The sequence below is a fragment of the Mesoplodon bidens genome, assembly GCF_964165515.1.
Source record: "Mesoplodon bidens genome assembly, chromosome: 2".
Lineage (NCBI taxonomy): Eukaryota > Metazoa > Chordata > Mammalia > Artiodactyla > Ziphiidae > Mesoplodon > Mesoplodon bidens.
The window spans coordinates 4,861,698-4,872,270 of NC_138177.1; the positions used below are offsets into that span (position 1 = coordinate 4,861,698).

At 45.1% G+C, this 10,573-nt stretch overlaps 1 protein-coding gene across 3 annotated transcripts in view; it reads right to left on the bottom strand.

Moving 5' to 3' along the window:
- NEK7 (NIMA related kinase 7) overlaps positions 1-9,786 on the bottom strand; it is a 139,922-nt gene extending 130,136 nt beyond the window's left edge. For all 3 annotated transcript variants that reach the window (XM_081216008.1, XM_081216005.1, XM_081216007.1), the window contains exon 1: positions 9,527-9,786. The gene's annotated coding sequence lies outside the window, so the exon portion shown is untranslated. The remainder of the gene's footprint in view (positions 1-9,526) is intronic.
- Positions 9,787-10,573: the final 787 nt, after the last annotated feature.

Sequence of the window (10,573 nt, forward strand, 5' to 3'; positions counted from 1 at the left end):
TAAACAAAAAATCACTGATAGAAAGTAGTTTTAAAATGGCCACGTAGGCTTGCTTAAGTAAAGAACATAACTTACATGTTAAGGCCTGTATCTGGGACAAGGAGGGCAGCTAGAAAGGACTGGAAAACCAGCTCCTTGTTATCGATGGAAAAAGGAACAGGTTAGTCATCACGCTGTCATCACGCTGTTCCCAAACGCTTTCCAGCTCGGCCAGATAAGCAGGACAGGAGAGCCTGGCAAAGTCAAGCCGAGGAGCGAGAGAGGGAACTGCAGGTAGAGCTCGGGCTCGGGCCTTGGGGCCTGGAGGCAAAATCTCTGCTGCCAGGCTAAGGGCTTTGCCCTTAAGCAAAATGCAAACCATCTGGAGGTAAGGGAAGTGGTAAGCCTTCACACCCAGCTGAGAAAAATACCCTAAAAATGCCAAAACTGGTGAGAACAGCACACAGCATAAGCAGTACACTCAAGAGGCACCGTCTGCTTGGGACAGAGCTAAAATGAACACTTCGATGCACTATTTTCTTTCACTAGTTTGAAGGGGAATTTTCTCTTCTATTATTACTCAATTCTTATTTACAGTTATATGTATTTATCTAATTTATTTTCATTGATTTATAACACTGATCTCAGTAATACCTGGCCACCGGTTGAGCTGAGACATTGGCTACATATGCTAGAAGGGTCTGATGACTAAGTGTGAACTACTCCAAGGGGCCACACACTCTCAGCGAGAAATGATGGTAGCAGTAGGGATGGACTTCCATCATAAATAAGTTTTTAAATGAAAAAATCTTTTTTAAAAAGGCCATGTGGCATTTCTTACTGTTGCCTGAGGAACACCTCCATTAAAAGCACTTGCACTGCATCAGAGACCAGTAGCTTTCCAATCTGTGTATTAACAACCACCTGGGGTACTTGCTTTTAAACGCCAGTGCTTGTACTTATCAAATCAGTGTCTCTGACACAGGCATTCTGAGGACCATAGTTTGAGAAACACAGTAACAGGACAAATGCTTTGAAAATACAGCCTACCACGGGGATGGCAAGAAAGCCACCATGTATTCTTGAACAGCTATACAAGTTTTCTAAAAATTATTTTCAATGCACAAATAGATATAACTATATCAAGGAATCATAAGACAAATCCTTTAGGACTGATTTGATGAATCTCTAATAACTGCTTTGTAAGATAGGATTTTCCCTGAAACAGGGAACACATATAATAAACAAATGAGAACCAACTTAAGAGAGAGGCATGGCTACAGAGAAAAAGGAAACAGCCCATCATGATCTCTGAATCCGGCAAAAGAAGAAATTAAAGGGAGAAACTGGTCAGTGGGGTTGCCAAACATTTCAGTCATACATACTGTGCAAGAAGCAACAAAGACACGTAAGTTATTGTCAATACAGCAAAATGACAAACAACAATGAAGCCTGCCCTCATGAATCAAGGTATCTAATATAATGAAATGTGTATTTATGAAATACTTTATGACCAAACAACCCTGTGATCACCCAGGAGCTTTCTGGCCTTTACTATCTATCTACCACCTCTAACTAAGGACTGCTTCCTAGAACTGGCCTCCATAACGGGAATTTCTTCTCCTTTGATCCTATTTCATAGTAAGGATATAGCAACATACCCTAACGTTCCTCGTTCTAGAGGCAACAGAAATACTTCCCCACTACACAGCTGGGCGCTCGAATATTTGCTGACTTGAATCAAGGCCCTGATATGGGCAATCAGAGGTGCAATGTCACTCTATCCTCAAGTCTTTTTTGAGCACGTAGTGTGAATGCAACAAGACTGCTAATTCAAGCAAGTGAAAACAAAACACCATGCCTACTACCAAGAGCATGACAAAGGTAACACACAAGGCAATATGGACGATTAAGGAATCTAGTGGAATGTGGATTAGCATATTCACATCCTTGAGTTTCAGTTTATTCTCACATTAAATGAAAAGGCCAGTTTAGACAACTTATAAGTTTCCTTCCAGTTCTGAAAGTATTTGATTTAGTGAATTACGGACTTAAGGTCTCCTAAGGGAAACTAAAAAATAATGGTAAATGGAAAATTTGATTTTGGAACAGCTGTTCTATGGTAGTATAAAATACAAACTGCAGATGACATATGTACAGGATAACCTGGGTACCTTTATCTCTCAGGTACAATCTCTGTACAACCTTAAAATATTCTGTTCAGAACAGCAAGACCAGAAATCTAAAAATCTTTTGTGTGGTGCAGAATCTCGGGGGGGGTGGGGAAGTACAGATTTTGCTTATTAAATTTTAAGTGTAAGTGAATAGAAGTAAAGATGAGGTCATCAGGTGACCTTAATCCAGTAAGACTGGTGTGCTTTTAAGAAGAGGAGGAGACACATGAAAAAGGCCACATGACACAGGCAGAGACTGGAGCGGCGCATCTATCAGCCAAGGAGCGTCCAGGACGGCCGCCAACACAGAGGCTGAGAGAAGGGCATGGGGCATGTTCTCCCAGGAGCCTGCACGGAGAGCACAGCCCTGTGGGCAATTTGATTTCTGACTTCTGACCTTCAGAACTGTGAGCATAAACATCTGTTGTTTTAAGCCACCCAGTTTGTGGTAATTTGTTGGGGCAGCCCTGGGAAACTAATACAGGCGGTGTTAAGTACCGAACCCAGAGCATCCATCACCTGGACCATAGCAGTCAAGGGCCCCCAGAATAGCAGCGCCATTGTGAGCAGTGGCTGTGTAGTCCCGGGCTGGTGGCTTTCTGATCACGAAAGAGGCAGCAACTCCCTTAGTGGCCCAGTATTGGGAAACTTTGCTAGAAGCTCAGACTCCCGCCCAGCCACCAAATACTATTAAACATGGTGTAATAAATTCCTTCCTACTTAAAAGAGAGAGGGAGAGAACGATGAGAATGATTAGAAGAGCAGTGGGAGAAGCGCCTAATAAAATACAACTCTTCATCAACAGCTGATACTTTGAACACTCTAGGTCACAAAATGACAAAGTGAAGTTGAAAACAATATGCTGTTCAACAATCAAAATATTTATCAAATGTAGAAACTTCATTAAAACTTTATTTTAGGTGTATATTAAAAATGTTTAAAAAAATGTCATTTTTCACTGAATACCTCACCTGCTACTATGCTATCCTAATTGTGTCTAAATACCAAAGACTGTTAAAAAAAAAAAAAAACACACACACACAAAAGAAGTGAATTTGTAGGTTACCATAAAAAATTGAGAATAAACATCAATTCATTCCTATAAAATCAATCCATCAACAAACATTCTTCTTGTATAATGTCTTTCAATTTACCTGTACTTGTTAAATAACAAACCATGCTTAGAAGTAAACTATTTGAAATAAGGACAAGCTATTTGCCTGAAATAAATTACCTATTGTCCAGTTCTGGGTATCTTTATGACAGTATGCAAACATATCCCATTATTTTACTATAGGGTTCAACAGATATAAAAGGCAATGGAAGACTGGCAACTCCTTACATTTTAGAGGTATAACAACTTTTCATAAACGTGTCTAACTGTTCCATTTTTCCAATCATAATATATAGAGGATATGTGACTTTGCTGTAGTTACAACCACAAAAAAATTACAGTAATTTGCCAGTTAAATATGAGAATATGAGAAAAATATCTTAACAATAAAAAGAAACAGAACTGGAAGCACACTAGAAAGAATATTTTAATTTTTTCCATTTTTGAATCAGTATTTAAGTATCTTTCTGCAACTCTCATTTTTTTTGCTGTCCAAAATATAACCCCCAAGACTCTTGTGGCTTTTTCTACCTGAGGAACTAAGGATTACTGCCCTCTCCCCGCAAAGTTTAGTAAAAACATTAACTTGTGCTGGGAACAATTAAATTATAAATATGGAAATCACAGGGCAAAAGGGAAGAATCATTAAGGCACAGAAAGTAGAAATGGCAGCAGAGCTGGGTAGGAGCCTCTTCAGATAAAGCTGGGCAGCAGGGCCTGCCATCAGAAGAAACTGAGAAGACGTGTGTTTCCCACCACAAAACGTCCTAAGAATAGAGAAAGAGGTGAAATGAAACTAACACTCACTGAGCCTAGTACCCTACTTCTACAAAGATGCTGTCATTTACTCCTCAAAGCAATGTGACCTGAGCTGAGAAAACTACGGTCTGAACAAAGCAAGTAACTCAAGCAAGGTCAGAGAGTAGGAGAGAAGCCTGGGCCTTAGTCTTTTTCACATCATGGTAAACACAGAAAATGATATTTGTGCAGCAAGGTCACGCAAAGAGAAGAGGCTGGTAGCAGCTGCTGGCAACTAGCCCGGAAGCTCTGAAGCCCCAGGCCCCGCCCCAAGGGGTCAATATTTCAGCCCACCCAGAACCCACTCCTGGCTAGGACTGGGAAATCCTACTGTGTAAGCTCAAAACTGTTGCCTTTTCCACTCCATTCAACCGCTTCTCAGCAGCTGCAACCAGGTCAGCCACAGCTAACTCTACTGAAAGAGTCAGGTACTCCGCCAAGTACCCCCAGGCCACAAACGCCCTTGACTATAGCCTCTCCTTACAAATGCAGGCCCTTTTTAGAATTTTTTTTTTACTGGAAAAAAAAAGTCTTTTAAAAAAGACTTAGTCAATAAATAAATAAATAAAAAGCTTAATAAAATGATTAAATTAGAATGCCAAAAAAAAAAAGGCTTAGTTCAATTTTTCTAACAAGAAAAAAAAATCTGTGCACCCTGTTGCTCATGCCAGAAATTCTCTCTAACAGCGGCAAAAGCAGTCACTCCAGTCGACTTAGAACGAAAACTACTAGTTAAAGAAACACAGCAAAGCACATTCCTTCTAGGGCTATCAGTCAATCAAGCAAAGAAAAATGTCTGACATCAGAGTCCATCTTGGCTTAGCAACAAGAAGGAAGCCGGAGAGAGGGCAAATCCATTCAACATCACAGGATGGGTGTGGGATCCCCCCGAGGCAAAGAATGACAGAAATCCCTGAACAGGTGAATAAATCTGAAAGAGGCTGATATATTTATGAGGCCTCTGAGATTAAACACAAAATTTGGCAATGAATAACTGGGCGTTATTCTGAGAGGACTGGGGAAGATCAAGAGATCGTCACAAGGGATCAAAGGACCAGAAAAGGCGAACACAGTGTCGTGGAAAATCCCTGTCAGCCCAAACATCCATCCTAGAATCAGGTTTAGACCTTTGGTATTACCTTCTAGGGCAGGACTGGGCCTCCAGCCTGACAGTATAAACAAAGTTTTACTGGAACACAGCCACACCCACCTGTTCAGGTATGTCCACGGCTACAGTGGCAGTAGCTGTCGGAGAGACCATATGGCTCACAAGGCCAGAAATATTTACTCTCTCATCCTTTAGAGACAAAGTCTGTGAACCCCTGTTCTCTAAAAAAGCAACCTGGTATGAAAAAACTGCCTTTAACGACTTACACTGATTATCAATAGAAGACCAATGGCAAGATTTACAGAAAGGTCTATTTCCGTTAAGTAACAGAAAACATAAATTTCTAAAATTTGATAGACCAGTTAAATAACTTCCATTCAGTTACACACTATTCTGATTAACACTTTGGATAGCTATTAGCAAATAGCTCATTGTATCGGCCCGTTATATACATAGTATGACAGCTGTTACTTTAACAAAGGTTAAAAAAAAGAAGTTATCCTGCTCAAAAAAGTTAAGGAATGCTTCAAGACCATCTACCTGTCCTTCTCATTCCCACTGCTCACTAAAAACCATGAAATATATTCTCTACGTGTTTTCCTTATTCTGTAAAGATATATAATACACAGGGATAATCAAACTATTAATCACCAAAAGAGGAATCAGCAGTTTAGAGGTTTTATAACTCTAAGAATGAATGGTTCTACATTAGTTCTATGTACAAGTTCAAAATGTGTCAACTGCCGTTATATCCTGCAAATAAATATATTTGATTACAATTATATAAATTCCCTATAAAATTGAAGGGAGGAAGAAATGAAACATTCAAAGTATGAAGAAATGCTTCTTAAAACATCTTGTTATACATTTATAGAAATGCTGATAAAATAATTGCTGGTAAGGCAATTCAGAGCAAATCATACATGTCATTTCCAAAACACCCTTAGTATTATGCTAAGTTTGCTGCCATGTTTTATGAATGATGTACTAAAACACCTACCCACATAACTCTTGAGCAAATATTTGAAGGGACAAATATATTAATTTGAATGAAACCAGGAATGTGGATAGAGTATTGCTTTATGCAGCTGCCCTGCACATTTTTTAAATACCAAAGCCTGTTTTAAAAAAAAAACAAAACCTGAAAGGAATTTTGGGGGCCTATTACCTAATTAAGCAACTTCTTTTCCAAAACTGCATTAAGTAATCGTTATTCTCTCCTCTGCAGATGCCCTGAACGGTGGCTACATTAGTAATACTGGAAAGATACATTTTAAAACATCAGACAGTTCCAAGGAAAACAGTTTTTGGTTCTAGAAACACTGTAAAACTCTCTAATGATTTCTCTGACTACATATTTAAGTTTAAAAAAAAAAAGAAATCTACATTTCAGTAAATGCACAAGAGTCGGGAAGAAAATACTTAAATGTTTGCAATCAACCAGAGCCTCACACTGCCAACTGCAACCACCAGAAAGATGAAGGGAGGGGAGTATGAGATCAGATACTCCTGCCCACCAACTATACCCGCGTTCTGGTCATGTGGAAACTACAAAACTGAGTTTTACTATTCGGGTAGGTTAACACCCGAGGCCTCAAACCTCCCCTCCCCACCAGTACGCGGCCATCATACCAGGCGTGCTTTCCTCATTCTTGGAGTAAGTGCTGCTTTAGGGGCTGGAAAACCGCTCTTGAAATTGTCCAGCCAGGACAATGTGTGAGTGGGAAAGGGCGTGGAGGGCGCTGCAGGTGTGACCCGAGTCAACGACCCCGAGCAGCACAGCAGTGCAAACTAGGAAATGAGTCTGCACTCCAGGGACGGTCTTTACTTCTTTAACTGAAAAAAAAAATTTTTTTAACTGTGTAAAGAGTCCCAAGTAATTGTAAAAACGCTTAAGGATTGGGATTCTGACATTTCTTGGTTTTCACTTTCAGATAATTTCAAAGAACGAGGAGGGGGCTTGTGAGCGAAACGCGTAAAATGAGGAGGGGGCTTGTGAGCGCCCCTCCTCCCCTCCATGAGTCACACCAACCGGTGGGTCCAAAGCGCGGCTGAACCTTGAAAGGAGACGAGCACCACGGGGTCCTGGGAACCTGCCGCTGCGCCCTCCTCATTTTACGCCTGTTTCTCTCACAACCTCCCCTTATCTTGCCCGTTTACCCCACACGCCCCCCCATCTCACAAGCCCCCTCCTCGTTTTACGCGTTTCTCTCACAAGCCCCCTCCTCGTTTTACGCGTTTCTCACAAGCCCCCTCCTCGTTTTACGCGTTTCTCTCACAAGCCCCCTCCTCGTTTTACGCGTTTCTCTCACAAGCCCCCTCCTCGTTTTACGCGTTTCTCTCACAAGCCCCCCCCCTCGTTTTACGCGTTTCTCTCACAATCTCCCCTTATCTTGCCCGTTTAGCCCACACGCCGCCCCCCTCCCTTGAGCCCCCGGGGCCGGGGGAAGTGCCCGCCCTCCAGCGGGAGCAGCGCCGTCCTCACCGCGCATTGGCTGCGGAGGCCGTCAGTCTGAAGGGGCGGGGCCTCCTGCTCGAGAGCCGAATCTCAGCACCGCGCGTCTTGCAAGGTCCCGGGCTGCCCCAGACCCCGGGAAAGCAGCCAGCTTCCACGAAGGGTGCCTTAGCCTTTTAGTTTCGCCGCCCTCCTCCCGCCGTCCCCATAGTTTCTACCCCTTTGACGCCTCCGAGACGCAAAGTTTTTCAAAGCTGCAACATCTCTCTCTCCAGCAAACTCCCACCTAGTCCAGGGCCAAGCTGAGGATGCTGCGGTTTTAGGAGTGAAACAACCTGTGGACTGGATCTCCTCGACGGTAACGAGGGATCCCTTCTGGAAATGAAATTGCTTACGCTTTAATGTTAACCGCTTTGGGGGCACTGGCCTTCATCAAGCGTTACAGCCAAGAATACTCGGCATCAGTTCATCAAGAGTTGCCACAAAGCATTACAGAGTTAATTGTATCTCTTGTCTAACTATTCACCCTTTCAGTGTTTGTCTGATAGTCCCAAACGTACCATAAACTTTTTGAGTGAAAGTACTATGCCATTCTCCGACCACACCCGGAGCAGCTCAAGCTCCTAAACAGAACAGATGGGTCTCACATACACATTCTGTACTTTATTCTGTAATGCAACCTGGCGAGACACTCTGCTGTAGCCTGCTGGGAGTGTGCATACTCCTTAAAACTGCCAATTCCTTGGAGAAGGAATTAGAAACAATGGTTCTAATTATAACGTTTGTATAAACGTTTGTATAAACGTTTGTATAACGTTTGTATAGAGCATTTGTATAATGCTCTACAAACCATGGGCATCTGATCCTTTCAACTGCATCCTTATGATCAGTAGCCTCAAAGGAGGGGAAAAATCATCTCACTTCTGCAATATGTTTCTGACCTTCAATTCCATCACCAACAATGCTCAAGGATGGAAACAGATCTTACTGTAAAATAAGTATATTTTTAGTATTTATCCCTAACAAGGACTGCAGCTGTGCAAGAACAAGATTCACCTGTTTGAAACATCATCTCCCAAGGCTGTTCAAGAACAAGATTCACCTGTTTGAAACATCATCTCCCAAGGTCTACAGTATATAGGACAGAGGTAACAGGGATTCTTAAATCTCACTGTAGGATCCTTCCTCTAGGTTGTGTTCGCTTCCTGACCCTGTCCTGGGGCAATGTGGTCTTACTTTTTTTCTCCTTTCTCCTCTGCGCTCCCCTTCGCCTCTCTGGCTTTGGCTTCAATGTTCAATGTCTTTATTTCTTTCCCATTGCCACTATCACCACCAATGTTCGCTATTGCCTTGCAATCCCTCTCTCTGACGCTTCCTAGTCCTGACAGAGTCCCAGTAAAGCTCCTTCTCCAACAGGCCGGTCACCCTCCCCGCACTTCTCAAGGCCGGTCTGCAAGGCTCCCACCACCCACCTCTCCTCAGAAGTTCGCTCTGCTCAGTCCCGCTGTGGCTGATGGCTGACAGCTGGACCCAACCAATCCACGTGGAATAAATAACCGCCGCCGCCAATGAGCGTGCGGCGGGAGGCGGAACTTCGCCAAGTTCCTCGGGTGCCCGAACCGAGACCTGTTGCGCCGCAGCCGTGGCCGCGGAGTTTCTTAATTACGGCGGCGGCCTCGGACGCCCGAGCCGCACGGGGCACGAGGCTCTCGCCACCGCCCACGACCGGACCAAAGCCCCCGCCCGCTCGGCCGCGCGCCCCCACAGCCTCCTCTCCCCCTGGCGGAGTCCCGAGGCCGCCGCGCGTGAGCCTGACCTCTCCTCCCGCCTGGCTCCCGCAGGCGGCCCCAGCCGGCGGGGCCCCGGCCCGCGCGCCAGAGACCCCGGCGGCGACTCACCAAGAAGCGGGGAGCTCTCCGTTCTCCGGCCGGCGAGGGACCCGGGGCGGGCGGGCGGCTCGGCCAGGCGGCGCCGCGCACAGGCCCGCTGGGCCGGTGGCTGTGGCTGCTAGGCCTGGAGCCCTGGCCACCTCCCGCCGCGCCGCCCCCGCGGACGCTGCAGGCACGGGGACCCACCCTGTGCACGGCGAGGCGCGTCCAGAGCGCGAGCTTAGCGGTGGCCCATCCTCCCAAGACTCCCGCTCCTCCTCCCGCGGCCGCTGCTGTCAGGAGTGTAAACATCCCGGCATCCCCGAGGAGGGGGCGGAGCGGGCGTCGGCACCGCCCCCACGCCGGGCACCGCCCCCGAGCCCTGCTCGGGCCGCGCGATGCTTCCGCTGGCCTCCGCGGAGAGACCCCTCCACTAACGCGCTGGAGCCCGGGCGGGTCTGGGGAAGCCCTCCTGTGGTCAGGCCGAACCCTATTCCCCTCTTTCCGCCAATTTCCCTCCAATCCGGGGGTCGACTGCTTTTTGAGAACTTTATGTTTAAGTGCCCTATTTGCAAGCGGTCAGCCGAATTGGTGACAACGCTTTCTTCTGGATTTATAGCGTTTTGATCCCATCGTCTTTTTCTAGGTGATGTAACTGCCTCTGCGCTTGAGAAGCTTACATTAAAGTAAGAGACCCAGCTTAGAGGACAGTGGCTTTTAGGACATTCCTGAAAGCGGAACTACCTGGTTTGGTCCCTAAGAGTCTTTGGGGGATGGAGGGACATTTGTTATATCCCAGAACCCTAGTACATGGAACTGCAGAAGGAATGCTTTGAATTCAGCGGCTTCGCTACTTCAATAACCTGACACACGTTACCGGAGGACACGGCTAGAAGGCAGTATAGAGTCAACCACACCTTGATTGTAATCTCAGCTCAGGGGTTATTAACTCTGAGTATTATGTTATTTCATCTCTCCCAAGTCTCAGTCTCTTTAAATGTAAAAGGAGAATAGCAATAATACCTATCTCTACAACTAGGCTGGAATTAAATGAGATACAGCAAAATGCTGAAGCAC